This window comes from Erinaceus europaeus, chromosome 6 (assembly GCF_950295315.1).
Source record: "Erinaceus europaeus chromosome 6, mEriEur2.1, whole genome shotgun sequence".
Classification (NCBI taxonomy): Eukaryota; Metazoa; Chordata; class Mammalia; order Eulipotyphla; family Erinaceidae; genus Erinaceus; species Erinaceus europaeus.
The window spans coordinates 34,400,645-34,414,544 of record NC_080167.1 but is presented as its reverse complement, the minus strand read 5'-3'; positions in this window follow the sequence as shown (position 1 = coordinate 34,414,544).

Here is a 13,900-nt window from a genome sequence, read left to right as displayed (position 1 = left end):
ACAATGGAGAGAGGGATTTATTTGAGATCTAGGTCCATCATGTCTGTTTGGGACTCAGGACTCCCCTAATAGGGCCCCAGCTGATGGGGTGGCCTGAGAGTAACGAAAGAGTCATCATTAAAATATGTCAGTCTCTTGACCTTACTCAGCTTTTGAAGTCCTTGCTTTGCTAAGGGTAGCTTTGGAGTGAGTGAGAGAACTGTAATAGGAGGAGGGTATCTAAGTCTAATTAGATACTATTTTATTAGGAACTTTATACTAACTGCAGACTATTGTGCACTTTTGCTTTCAGGTATATATTTTGCCCTAATTTATGGATACATGTGAACATATGCTCTATCTCACAGGACCTAGTCTATATCTAGGTTTTGGGACTTTGTTAGGAAGTGAACCACCTGGAATGGAATTAGAGAATCCTATGAAAGGAGAAGTCTCACCCGAGTAATGAGGCTGAAGGGTTGACATTCCATGCCTGACATCTCTGGACACAGTCTGAAGTGAAGCATGCTGAGGTGGTACTCCTTGCATTGATTAGGTTGGGATCAGCAGATGCAATATCATTTGGTATGACTTGAGAGAAGCATGCAGGAAAGTGAGCCCCACTCTAGAGGTTCCAGGACTGGGGGAAATATAGGCTCTGTAGAGGAAGCGGGAGGTTCCTGCTGTCTTAGGGTTTAAGAAGGCAATAGATAGTTATTGCTATAATCACATTATTTGGCAATTGGGTTAACTTTGAAAAATCCCTTTGTTAGGATTTTCTGTGTCATAAACAACATCACCATAATTTATGTCCTTTGACATTATTTGTATATAGCTGTGCCACTGGTCGCTTCTGTTCTCCCTGGTCTAGGCTTTTAAGAGAGTCAACATATCAATGACTCAGCTTATGGTCTGTGCATTAAAAAGTTTGAGATAGGGAGTCAGGCGGTAGTGCAGCAGGTTAAGCACACGTGGTGGCGCAAAGCGCAAAGACCAACGTAAGGATCCTGGTTGGAGCCCTCAGCTCCTCACCTGTAGGGGAGTCGCCTCACAATCAGTGAAGCAGGTCTGCAAGTGTCTGTCTTTCTCTCCTCCTCTCTGTCTTCCCCTCCTCCATTTATTTCTGTCCTATCCAACAACGATGACATCAATAACAACAATAACTACAATAGTAAAACAAGGGCAACAAAAGGGAATAAACAAATATTTTTTAAAAGAGTTTGAGACGCGGTCAGGCAGTAGTGTAGCTTAGTATGTGGCACAAAGCACAAGGACTGGCATAAGGATCCGGGTTGGAGCCCTGGCTCCCCATCTGCAGAGGATTCGATTCACAGGTGGTGAAGCATGTCTGCAGATGTCTATCTTTCTCTCCCCCCTCTCTATCTTCCCCTCCTTTCTGCATTTCTCTCTGTTCTATCCAACAACGAATGACATCAACAGTAACAATAATAACCACAAGGCTACAACAACAAGGGCCACAAAAGAGAGGGAAAAAAATGGCTTCCAGGAGCAGTGGATTCATGGTGCAGGCACCAAGCCTCAGCAATAACCCTGGAGGCATAAAAAAAAAGTTTGAGACACTGAATTTTTCCCCTCTAATATTAAATAGTGATTTATATGATGAAAAATTAATAGGAGTGTACATAGACACCGTTCTCACCACCAAAAGATTATTCCATCCCAACCCCCCACTCCACTCCCCACTCCATGAAGCCTTGTCTGGCATTAAACCAGCTCCCCCTGCTCCATGCTGCATTGCTTTTAGTATGGCCTATTTACATAATCATTGTTTTTCCTGATCTATCTTCTTTCTACTTCGGGACCCGCCCTGCCTGCAGGGTACATTAATCTGCCAGTTAAAACCCTAGCATCCATTCTACCTTCCCGCTCTTTCTTTTCTCCACTGCCTTTCCCAGCCATCTCCATTCCTGACTTGCCACTTCTGGTTTTACCCTATAAAGTCCACTTCTGTTCTTGGTTTCACTCTCTTTTCTCTCCTGCGTCCAACCTGGAGAAGGGCTGGTGTGCTAGCGGGAGGCAGCCATTGCGGTTTGGTGCTGCATGGCTTAACCCGCTGTGCTCACACCCGACTCTGGAGTGTCCGCATGAGTAGAGATTTGTATTGCTTCTGCCATGAACTTGGTTCCTGGATCCTCTTTTCTCTCCTGTGAAGCTAACCTGGCAAAGCCTAACATCCACCCTCACCCTCAACCCAGGGTTTTTACTTTGGTGCCCTACTCCAAGTATTCTTTCTTTTGTATGCCCTATAACATGTTTCCTTGCATGGTCTATTACAACAATTCCTTTAAGGCATATATGGAATTTGTCCAAGGAAGCATAACACTCCTCCCCATAGGATTCAGTTTGTCATTCTTTACCTAGCAATTTTATTCCTGAGAGGATAGAAGAGTTGTTGCTTGACTATATGCTTTAAGTTTCAGACTTAGTAGGCCACAAGTGTTGTACTTATTTCTCTGGGTGCCTTTTCCATTTGTTTTAAAAAGTGGTTGGACATAATGGACCCCTTTTGAGCCCCTATAGGACCTTGCCCTCAATGTGGATCAACAATGGTAGGGAATGTTCCATTCCCCGAAGGGAGGTTGGATAACATATTCTACATATCACCCAAGGAAGATAGGGCTTGAAATATGTGCAGCTTGGAATGTTCCTAGCCATAACCACGGAATGCCAGCTCAGACCAACAGGGATGCAGACATTACATAGGCTCTTATGCTGAATATGGGCCCCCGATCAAATCAGTGGGGTTTATAGTTAACAATATCCATATAGTTTCCCCATATTTGGGAGCTACTCTATTCCCTGATCCAGCTTTCTGGTCCTTTTTTAAACTATGACACCATCTCCTCCTTGGGTCCACCTGCATATTAGATGTCAGGTTCAGGCAAAAACTAAGTCATGGTCCCCTTGGAATAGAAAGGAATAAATAAAAAGGAATATGCCTAATATTGACTTTTTCCAAAAACGGAGACGCCAAATCTTCATCTGCAATATTCTTGCCTTTAGGTTCATGACTAGTCAACAATTTGTTCTGTTTTATAGCTTAACTCCTTTTCAGCCACTAGGTTCCAGATGCTACCATGATGCCAATCTGACTTCCCTGGGCAGACGACCCCACCAATGTGTCCTGGAGCCTCAACTCCCCAAATCCCTGCCCCACTAAGGAAAGAGGAAGACAGGTTGGGAGTATGGATCAACCTGCCAACACCTATGTTCAGCGGGAAAGCAATTATAGAAGCCAGACCTTCCACCTTCTGCACCTCATAATGACCCTGGGTCCATACTCCCAGAGGGATAAAGAATAGGGAAGCTGTCAAGGGAGGGGATTGGATACGGAGTTCTGGTGGTGGGAATTGTGTGGAACTGTACCCCTCTTATCCTATGGTCTTGTCAATATTTCCATTTTATAAATTTTAAAAAATTCCTTTAAAATGGTGGGAAAATTTCAACTTCAGAACTATTAGTTGCATTTTATACATGAGGAAACAGACATAGAGTTGAAATAACAGTTAATTCAGGCAAGATAGCTATAGAGCCCAATTTATTAAGTGATAGTAACTCTCAAGTATGAAAAGAGCTAATCCTGAATTTGAATTCAAATTATTGATTTGATCCCCATTAAACATCAAGCTCAACCTGGATTCAGTAACAGTATATTTCCAAGCTTGTTTCATGATAGTGGCATCCTTGATGTCACAGTACCAACTTATTTTTTTTAAAGATTTCATTTATTTATTAATGAAGAAGGAGGAGAGAAAGACCTAGACATCACTCTGGTACATGTGCTGCCAAGGATTGAACTCAGGACCTCATGCTTGAGAGTAAAATGCTTTATCCACTGCACTACCTCCTGGGCCACACAATACCAATTTCTAAGTTAAAAAGATCTTAGGGGCCAGGTGATGGCTCACCTGGTTGAGTGCACATGTCACAATGTGCAAGGACCCGTGTTCAAACCCCCTGACCCCCACCTGCAGGGGGAAAGCTTTACAAGTGGTGAAGCACGGCTGCAGATTTCTCTGTCTCTCCTCTCTGTCTCCCTTCCATTCTCTTGATTTCTGGCTGTCTCAATCCAATAAATAAAGATAATTAAAAAATTTTTAAAGAACCTATGTAAAAAGCAATGAATTTCAGAATACATATCACAGAACCCCTCCTTTATCATGTGTTACAAGCTTAGATCTGGAAAATCATTAGTGAATAATGTTGAAAGATTAAAATTTTTTTTAGTATAACATGGACTCTAAAGGAGGCCTCAAACACAGACTTTATTTCAGTGTTGCCAGGAAGGTAGTGAATAGCTGGCTGAGATATTCCGTGCAGGGTCTGGGTGACGTTTTATCCTGTGCCACCAAGCAGATGGAATTATTGACTTCCTGTGTTAGCTTTCTAGGACTTTTATAACAAGTTAACACAAATGTAATGACTTAAAGCAATATAATTTTCACTCTCATGCAGTTATATAGGCAGAAATCCAATATTGGCATATTGATAGTGACACTGCCTTTGAGAGTTCTAGGGGAGACCCCCTTCCATATCTCACCCAGTCTCTCATGGCTTGAGGTGGACTTGGCTTATGTTAACACAGCTTCTATTTTCTGCTTCCATCTTTATGTGACCTCCTCTTGTCTGTGCCTTCTGTCTTGTGTGAACACATACCTTCGATTTAAGATCCATATGGTTAATCTAATTTTGAAATTCCTTTTATTTGCAAATATTCTTTTTCTTCCAAATAAGTTTCCAGGATTAAATAGGACATGGGCATAGTTTTCTTCTGGGCCAATTAACCTACTCCCCACCATTACAGCCAATTAGAAAAAAAAAATAGGGGATCAACTAGGAATACCAAAGGAGACCACCTGGGACCGAAATAAGACAGGACTAGAATGACTTCAGGAACTCACCAAATCACTGGTGAGTGTGAACCCGTGTGGCTGGTGGACAGAGAGGAGCCTAGGGAGAGATTAAGTGGCTGGTAACAGTCAAGCAATTTATCAGTTGAGACATCACATACAGTCTGTTCCACCACAAGGGGACTGCTGAAGGGAGGAGAAGACTCCCCTGAGACTCACCAAGTGCAACTCTGAGTCTCCATTGCTATTGCCTTCAGAATCTGGAGCAGTGGCAGGGAGGCCCTGTGCTGACGCCAGGGGACAGAAAACTAACCAGGAAACTCAGGAGAAGACTTATACCTTGGTGGCATAGCGGTGGGGCTGTGAAAGTCTCTTTGCATAACCACTGGATTATCTCTGCCACACCTTGCTTTATCTCTTGGTCAGGAGTCAGTGATTAAGCTAAGAAGCCTACTTATAGTTTAAAAGCCCTCAGGCTCCCATAGCCTATTGGGGAGAAAAAGCACAAAAGAGGATTTTAAGCCACTGAGCTCTAAATCAGATATTAAAATACTATTGAAACAACTGTTAAATTCCACAACTGTGAACCCTTTGATTATCTTACTTTGACACAAGTCAGTCCAGGCAATAGTGATCAGTAATTTGAAAAGTACTGAGAGAGGGACCTCATAACATAGTATGTAAAATGGTTAAGCCAGCAAGAAGAAATATTGGAGAAATGAACCAGGACAAGAGTCCAGCTAAAAGCCCCCCAAAAGGTGAAGCACAAAATAATGTCAACATCCAAATACTAGTTAAGAAAATAGTCACAGGAGTGAATAATGAGTTTGAGAGAATTGTTATCAGAAATACAGAAACAACCAATGAGACTCTGGAAGAAAACACAAATTATCTCAAGGTTAATAGAACTGAAAGCTGAAATAGCTAAGCTAAGAACCCAACTAGATGAACAAGCTAAAGCAGTATCAGAACAGGGTAACAAAATAGATGAACTACAGAAAACAGTAGAGGGGAGAGAGAATAGACTAAATGAGGCTGAAGACAGAATTAGCAAGATCAAAGACCAATGAGACAACTAAAAAAGAAGAGATCTCAAAAAGAGATTAAGAGATACTGAAACAACACCAGAGTCCTATGGGATGACTTCAAAAGAATATACACATTATTGCCTTACCAGATGAAGAAGGAGAAGGAGAGGAAGAAAGCATTTTTCAGGCCATAATAGCTGAAAACTTCTCTAGTCTAGACAACATCAAAGACATAAAGGTTCAAGAAGCCCAGAGGGTCTTAAACAGAATTAACCCAAATTTAAAGACACCAAGACATAATAGAATGGAAAGGAATAAGGATAAAGAATCATCATTAGAATGGAAAGGAATAAGAATAAAGAAAGGATCTTGAAGGCTGCAAGAGAAAAAACAAAGAATCACCTACAGAGGAAAACCCATAAGATTAGCAGCAGACTTCTCCACACAAACACAACAGGCCAGAAGAGAATGGCAAGATATCTGTTGAGCACTCAATGAGAAAGGCTTTCAACCAAGAATACAGTATCCTGCTAGACTGTCATTCAGACTAGATGGAGGCATAAAAACCTCAGATAAGCAACAGTTGAAGGAATCAACTATCACCAAGCCTGCCCTTAAAGAAGTTCTGAAAGGTCTCCTATTAACCACCATAAATAGGCCATATATCCAAACACTCTAAAACTCTACAAGAATGGCATTAAAATACCTTCAGGTATTTGACATCAATAAATGTGAATGACCTGAATTCACCTATTAAAAGACACAGAGTAGGAAGATGGATCAGAAAACACAAGCCAACAATATACTGTCTACGGGAAACCCACCTAACTCAACAAGACAAACAGACTCAAAGTGAAAGGATGGAAAACTGTCATACAAGCCAATGGCCCACAAAAAAGGGCAGGAGTAGCTATTCTCATACCTGACATGATAGACTTTAAAATAAATAAAATTTAAAAAGATAGGAATGGACACTACTTAATTCTCAGAGGATCAGTCAATCAAGAGGACTTAACAATTATTAACATCTGTGCACCCAATGAGAAGCCATCTAAATACATCAAACATCTACTGAAAGAGCTATAGCAGTATATTAACAGCAACACAGTCATAGTAGGGGACTTCAACACCCACTCTCTCAACTTGACAGATCATCCAGACAGAAAATCAATAAAGAAATGAGGGAGCTAAATGAGGAAATAGATAAACTAGAACTATTGGACATTTTCAGAGTCATTCATCCCAAGAAATTGGAATACACATTTTACTCAAGACCACATGGGTCATTCTCAAGGACAGACCATATGCTAGGCCACAATGACAGCATCAACAAATTCAAGAGCATTCAAATCATCCCAAGCACCTTCTCAGACCACACTGGAATTCAACTAACATTTAACAATCAACAGAAGATTAGTAACAGTCCCAAAGTGTGGAAGCTCAACAGTACACTACTTAACAACTACTGGATCAAATAGGAAATAAAGGAAGAAATCAAAATGTTTCAAGAGTTTAATGAAAATGAAGACACAAGCTATCAAAATATTTGGGACACAGCTAAGGCATTGCTGAGAGGGAAGTTCATAGTCATACAAGCACATGTTAGGAAACAAGAAAAAGCACAAATAAACAGACTGATTGCACCTCTTAAAAATCTAGAAGAAGAACAGAGGAACCCTAAAGCAATGAGGAGGTCAGAAATCACTAAAGTTAGGGCAGAAATCAATAACACTGAAAATAAGAAAACCATACAAAAGATCAATGAAAGTAAATGTTCGACGAAGAGTGAACAAAATCGACAAACCTTTAGCCAGACTCACAAAATAAAAACACAAAGGGAGAAGACCCAAATAAATTGGATAGTAAATGAAAGAGGCGACATCACAACTGACACTGCAGAAATTCAACCTATATGCCACCGAGCTAGAGAACTTGGAAGAAATGAACGATTTCCTAGATACCTACCAACTTCCAAAACTAAGTAAAGAGGAAGTAGATAACATGAACAGGCCCATCACAGCTAATGAAATTGAAACAGTTATCAAAAATCTTCCAAAAACAAAAGTCCTGGGCCAGATGGTTTTATAAATGAACTCTACAAAACCTTCAAAGAAGGTTTTGTACCTCTACTTTTAGAACTCTTCCAGAAGATTGAAAACACTGGAATACTCCCTTCCACCTTCTGTGAGCCAACATCACTTTGATACCAAAAGCAGATAGGGACACAACCAAAAAAGAAAACTACAGACCAATATCTTCAATGAACATAGATGCTAAAATAGTGAACAAAATTATAGCCAAATGGGTACAGCAGTATATTAAAAAGATTGTTCATCATGACCAAGTGGGGTTTATCTCAGGCACGCAAGCTTGGTTTAATATACATAAATCAATCAATGTGATCCACCACATCATCAAAAGCAAGACCAAAACCACATGGTAATATCAATAGATGCAGAGAAAGCCTTTGACAAAATCCAACATCCCTTTCTGATCAAAACACTACAAAAAATGGGAATAGATGGAAAATTCCTCAAGATAGTGGAATCTATGTATATCAAACCTACAGCCAACATCATACTCAATGGTGAAAAACTGGAAGCATTTCCCCTTAGATTAGGTACTAGACAGGGATGCCCACTATCACCATTACTATTCAACATAGTGTTGGAATTCTTGCCATAACAATCAGGCAGGAGCAAGGAATTAAAGGCATACAGATTGAAAGAGAAGAAATCAAACTCCCCCTATTTGCAGATGGCATGATAGTATACACAGAAAAAAAAACCTAAGGAATCCAGCAATTATCTTTTGGAAATCATCAGGCAATGCTGTAAGGTGCCAGGCTATAAAATTAACATTCGAAAGTCAGTGGAATTCCTCTATGCAAACACAAGAAGTTGAAATCCAGAATGTTTTTACTATAGCAACAAAAACTAAAATATCTAGGAATAAACCTAACCAAGGAATTAAAGACTTGTATACTGAAAATTATGAGTCACTATTCAAGAAAATTGAAAAAGACACAAAGAAGTGGAAAGAGATTCCATGTTCATGGGATGGAAGAATTAACATCATCAAAATGAATATACTACCCAGAGCCATATACAAATTTAATGCTATCCCCATGAAGATCCCAACCACATTTTTTAAGGAGAATAGAACAAATGCTATAAATATTTATCTGGAACCAGAAAAGAACTAGAATTGCCATAACAATCTTGAGAAGAAAGAACAGAACCGGAGGCATCATACTCCTAGATTGCAAATTGTATTATAGGGATATTGTCATCAAAACTGCTTGGTACTCGAACATGAATAGACACACTGAGCAGTGGAATAGGATTGAGAGCCCAGAAGTAATCCCCCACACCTATGGACATCTAATCTTTGACAAAGGTACCTAGATTATTAAATGGGGAAAACAGAGTCTCTATCTTTGGATGGAGGTCTGAGAAGATAACCTCTTGGTAAGTCTCTCTCAACCGAGGTGAGCATAAGGGGGGAAACTCAGACTTGGTTCTTTCCTTCTTGACTCTCAGGCCCACAGAAACCCCAGTACTTCCCTCCATTAACTGCAGGCCACATGGCCGCAAATTCACTTATTCAAAGTCACCTTCTGATCACAGAAGAACACACCTTATCACACACTTCATCACACACCTCAGACCCCAGACAAGAGAAATTCCAAACTATATGGCCTTTTGATATCCATCATCTTTCTGTCTCACCCTACGGGTTTAACCCCTATGCTTCTCTCAAATACCTTTGGATAATTAAGTTGCTTGTGTTATGGAGAATAACTGTCTTGTATCTCATCAATTCCTGTCATACCAGCCCCCTACCTTAGGGGCATGCTGACTGTTAAGAAACCTGTAATTTCTGTCATATTTCAACAATAATTACCTCCATTGCTTTTCTATTTAACTCATGTCAATTTTGCTAATAAAGGGACTCTAGGATTCTGGGACTCTAAGGACTCAGATTCTAGATTCACGCTAAGAGTCCCCTGGTGTCTTTTACTTTGTGTCACCCCTGTCGTGAGCGAGAAAGAACCAGCCCATTACCTTTCCCCTGGAGGCCACCCTGCCGGAGAGGGAGAGAGACACCCCGAAAAGTAAATACAATAGTTTGTACATGAATAAAATTCCCCAGTTTCCCATATAACAATACAACCCCCTCTGCATACATTTTTTTTTTTGTTTCCTCCAGGGTTATTGCTGGGCTCGGTGCCTGCACCATGAATCCACCACTCCTGGAGGCCATTTTGCCCCCTTTTTGTTGCCCTAGTTGTTGCAGCCTCGTTGCGGTTATTATTGCCATTGTTGACGTTGCTTTGTTGTTGGATAGGACAGAGAGAAATGGAGAGAGGAGGGGAAGACAGAGGGGGAGAGAAAGATAGACACCTGCAGACCTGCTTCACCGCCCATGAAGCGAATCCCCTGCAGTTGAGGAGCCGGGGGCTCAAACCGGGATCCTTATGCCGGTCCCTGCGCTTTGCGCCACGTGCGCTTAACCCACTGCGCCACCGCCCGACCCCCTCTGCATACATTTTTAAGACCTCTTCAGTGAAACAAATCCAATTACAAAGAAGACTAAGGCAAGCATAAACCTATGGGACTACATCAAATTAAAAAGCTTCTGCCCAGCTAAAGAAACTATTACCCAAACCAAGAGACCCCTCACAGAATGGGAGAAAATCTTTCTATGCCATATATCAGACAAGAGGCTAATAACTAAAATATATAAAGAGCTTGCCAAACTCAACCACAAGAAAACAAATAAGCCCATCCAAAAATGAGGGGAGGACATGGAGAGAATATTCACCACAGAAGAGATCCAAAAGGTTGAGAAACACATGAAAAAATGCTCCAAGTCTCTGATTGTCAGAGAAATGCAAATAAAGAAACACAACAATGAGATATCACTTCACTCCTATGAGAATGTCATACATCAGAAAAGGTAACAGCAGCAAATGCTGTAGAGGTTGTGGGGTCAAAGAAACCCTCCTGCTGCTGGTGGGAATGTAAATTGGTCCAACCTCTGTGGAGAACATTCTGGAGAACTTTCAGAAGGCTAGAAATGGACCTACCCTATGATCCTGCAATTCTTCTCCTGGGGATATATCCTAAAGAATCCAACATACCCATCCAAAAAGGTCTGTGTATACACATGTTCTTGGCAGCACAATTTGCAATAGCTAAAACCTGAAAGCAACACAGGTGTCCCAATAACAGATGAGCAAATTGTGGTATATATATATATATATATATATATGACTACTACTCAGCTATAAGAAATGGTGACTTCACTGTTTTCAGTTGATCTTGGGTGGACCTTGAAAAATTCATGTTAAGTGAAATAAGTCAGAAACAGAAGGATGAATATGGGATGATCTCACTTTCAGGCAGAAGTTGAAAAAGAAGATCAGAAAAGAAAGCACAAGTAGAACCTGAACTGGAATTGGCATATTGCACCAAAGTAAAAAACTCTGGGGTAGGTGGGTGGGAGTATACAGATCCGGAAGGATGACAGAGACCTAGTGGGGGTTATATTGTTATATGGAAAACTGGGAAATGTTATGCATGTACAAACTATTGTATTTACTGTCAAATATAAAACATTAATTCCCCAATAAAGAAATTAAAAAAAAATATGGTCATCCACAGGGTGTTTGTGCCAATGCTATATATAAGAGGGCGTACCAGATTTCACCCACTCCAATGATCAACACTTGGCCACAGGATCTAGAGATTAAATTACCATTGTATTCAGAAAGAAAATAGATGGTTTAGAGTTTTAAATGCACAGATATGGATCGTTATTCATAATTCCAGCTTTAAAACTATAGTGTTACACATATGAGAAATAAATGTTAACAAAACCTGCATATATCTGTAGTCACGGAATCAAAAGCAAGGGTAATTCAGAATCTCTAACTGAACGCAAATACTCACTTTCCTTAAAATGTTGGAATACTGTTATTTTTAAACAATAAATATTTATTCTATATTTTAATTAAAATATTTTAGTGATTTAATTATGATTAAACATTTTTGATAAGAAAATATTATAATACTGATATTTTATTTTTCTTTGCAGTCACAATTATATCTTATAAAATAATTTTGCTATAGGACATGATATAATGGTAGTGAAGATAAGTGAAAAGAAAACACAGTAATTGCTGAAAACATATGGAGTTCTAAACTGAGTTTCCTTTCTACATAAAGGAAGAGAAAAGAAAGACATGATAAAGGGAAAAAAAACACTGGAACCTACCTCACATAGCAGAAAGTGGACTGGATTAGTTCTCAGATATTCTTATTTATTTATTTATTTATAAAAAGGAAACATTTACAAAGCCATAGGATAAGAGGGGTACAACTCCACACAATTCCCACCACCAGAACTCCATATCCCATCCCCTCTCCTGATAATTTTTCTATTCTTCAATCCTCTGGGAGTATGGGCCCAGGATCATTATGGGATGCAGAAGGTGGAAGGTCTGGCTTCTGTAATTGCTTCCCCACTGAACATGGGCCCTGACTGGTCGATCCATACTCCCAGCCTGTCTCTCTCTCTCCCTAGTATGGTGAGGCTCTGGGGAAGTGGAGCTCCAAAGCACATTGGTAAGGTTGTTTGTTCAGGGAAGTCTGGTTGCATCCTGCTAGCATCTGGAACCTGGTGGCTGAAAAGAGAGTTAATATATAAAGCCAAACAAATTGTTGAACAATCATGGACCTAAAGGCTGGAATAGTGCAGATGAAGTGTTGGGGTGTCCTCCATTTTGTAGATAGCTATTAGGCATATTTTAGTTATATTTCAAAGGGCTTTTTTTTTTTTTTTTTTGCCTCAGCCTGAAATCTGATATGCCGGTGGATCCTAATTATTGTCTGGGGAGATGATGTCATGGCTGGAAAAGGAACAGAAAGCTGGATCAGGGAAGAGAATAGCTCCCTAATATGTGAAAAGGATATAAATATTGTTGACTGTAAAACCCATCGATTTGATTTGGTCTGGGGCTCATATTCAGCTTAGGAGTCTATGTGACCTCTGCATCCCTGTAGATCCAAACTCACATTCTCTGGTCATCAGTTGGAACATTCCAAGCTGCCCCAATATCAACTCATCTTCAGGTGTAGCATAGAGTATATTGTTCATCCTCCCTTTGGAGGATGGAACATTCTATACTGTTGTTGATCCAAGTTGAGGGCAAGGTCCTATGGGGCCCACAAAGGGGCCTATTTTATTGTTCCTGATATAGTTGACTGGTAACAATGGAGAGAGGGATTTATTTGAGGTCTAGGCCCATCATGTCTGTTTGGGAATCTCAGGACTCCCTGAATAGGGCCCCAGCTGATGGGGTGGCCCGATAGTGACTAAAGAGTCATCATTAAAGTATAAATAATTTATTTTCCCTTTTGTTGCCCTTGTTGTTTTATTGTTGTAGTTATTATTATTGTTGTTGATGTCATTGTTGGATAGGAGAGAGAGAAATCGAGATTGAGGGGAAGACAGAGTGGGAGAAAAAGACACCTGCAGACCTGCTTCACTGCTTGCGAATCTACTCCCCTACAAGTGGGGAGCTGAGGCTTGAACCGGGATCCTTACACTGGTCCTTGTGCTTCGTGCATGATTTAATTATGATTAACAAGACTGTATGATAACGGGTAGAATTCCATACAGTTTCCACCACCAGAGTTCTGTGTCCTATCCCCTCCACTGGACTTTTTCCTATTTATTGTCCTGAAAAGTGTAGACCAAAATTCCTTCTAGGGTGCAGAAGGTGGAAGGTCTGGCTTTTGTAATTGCTTCTGTATTGGACATGGAAGTTGGCAGGTCAATCCATCTTCTAGCCTGTTTCTATCTTTCCCTGGTGGGGTAGGGCTCTGGAAAGATGATACTTTAGGACACATTGGTGAGGTTACCTGCTAAATTTGGTGGCTGAAAGGTGGTAAGATATAAAGCAGGACAAATTGTTTAATAAACAGGAACCCAAAGGTAGGAATAGAGTAGATG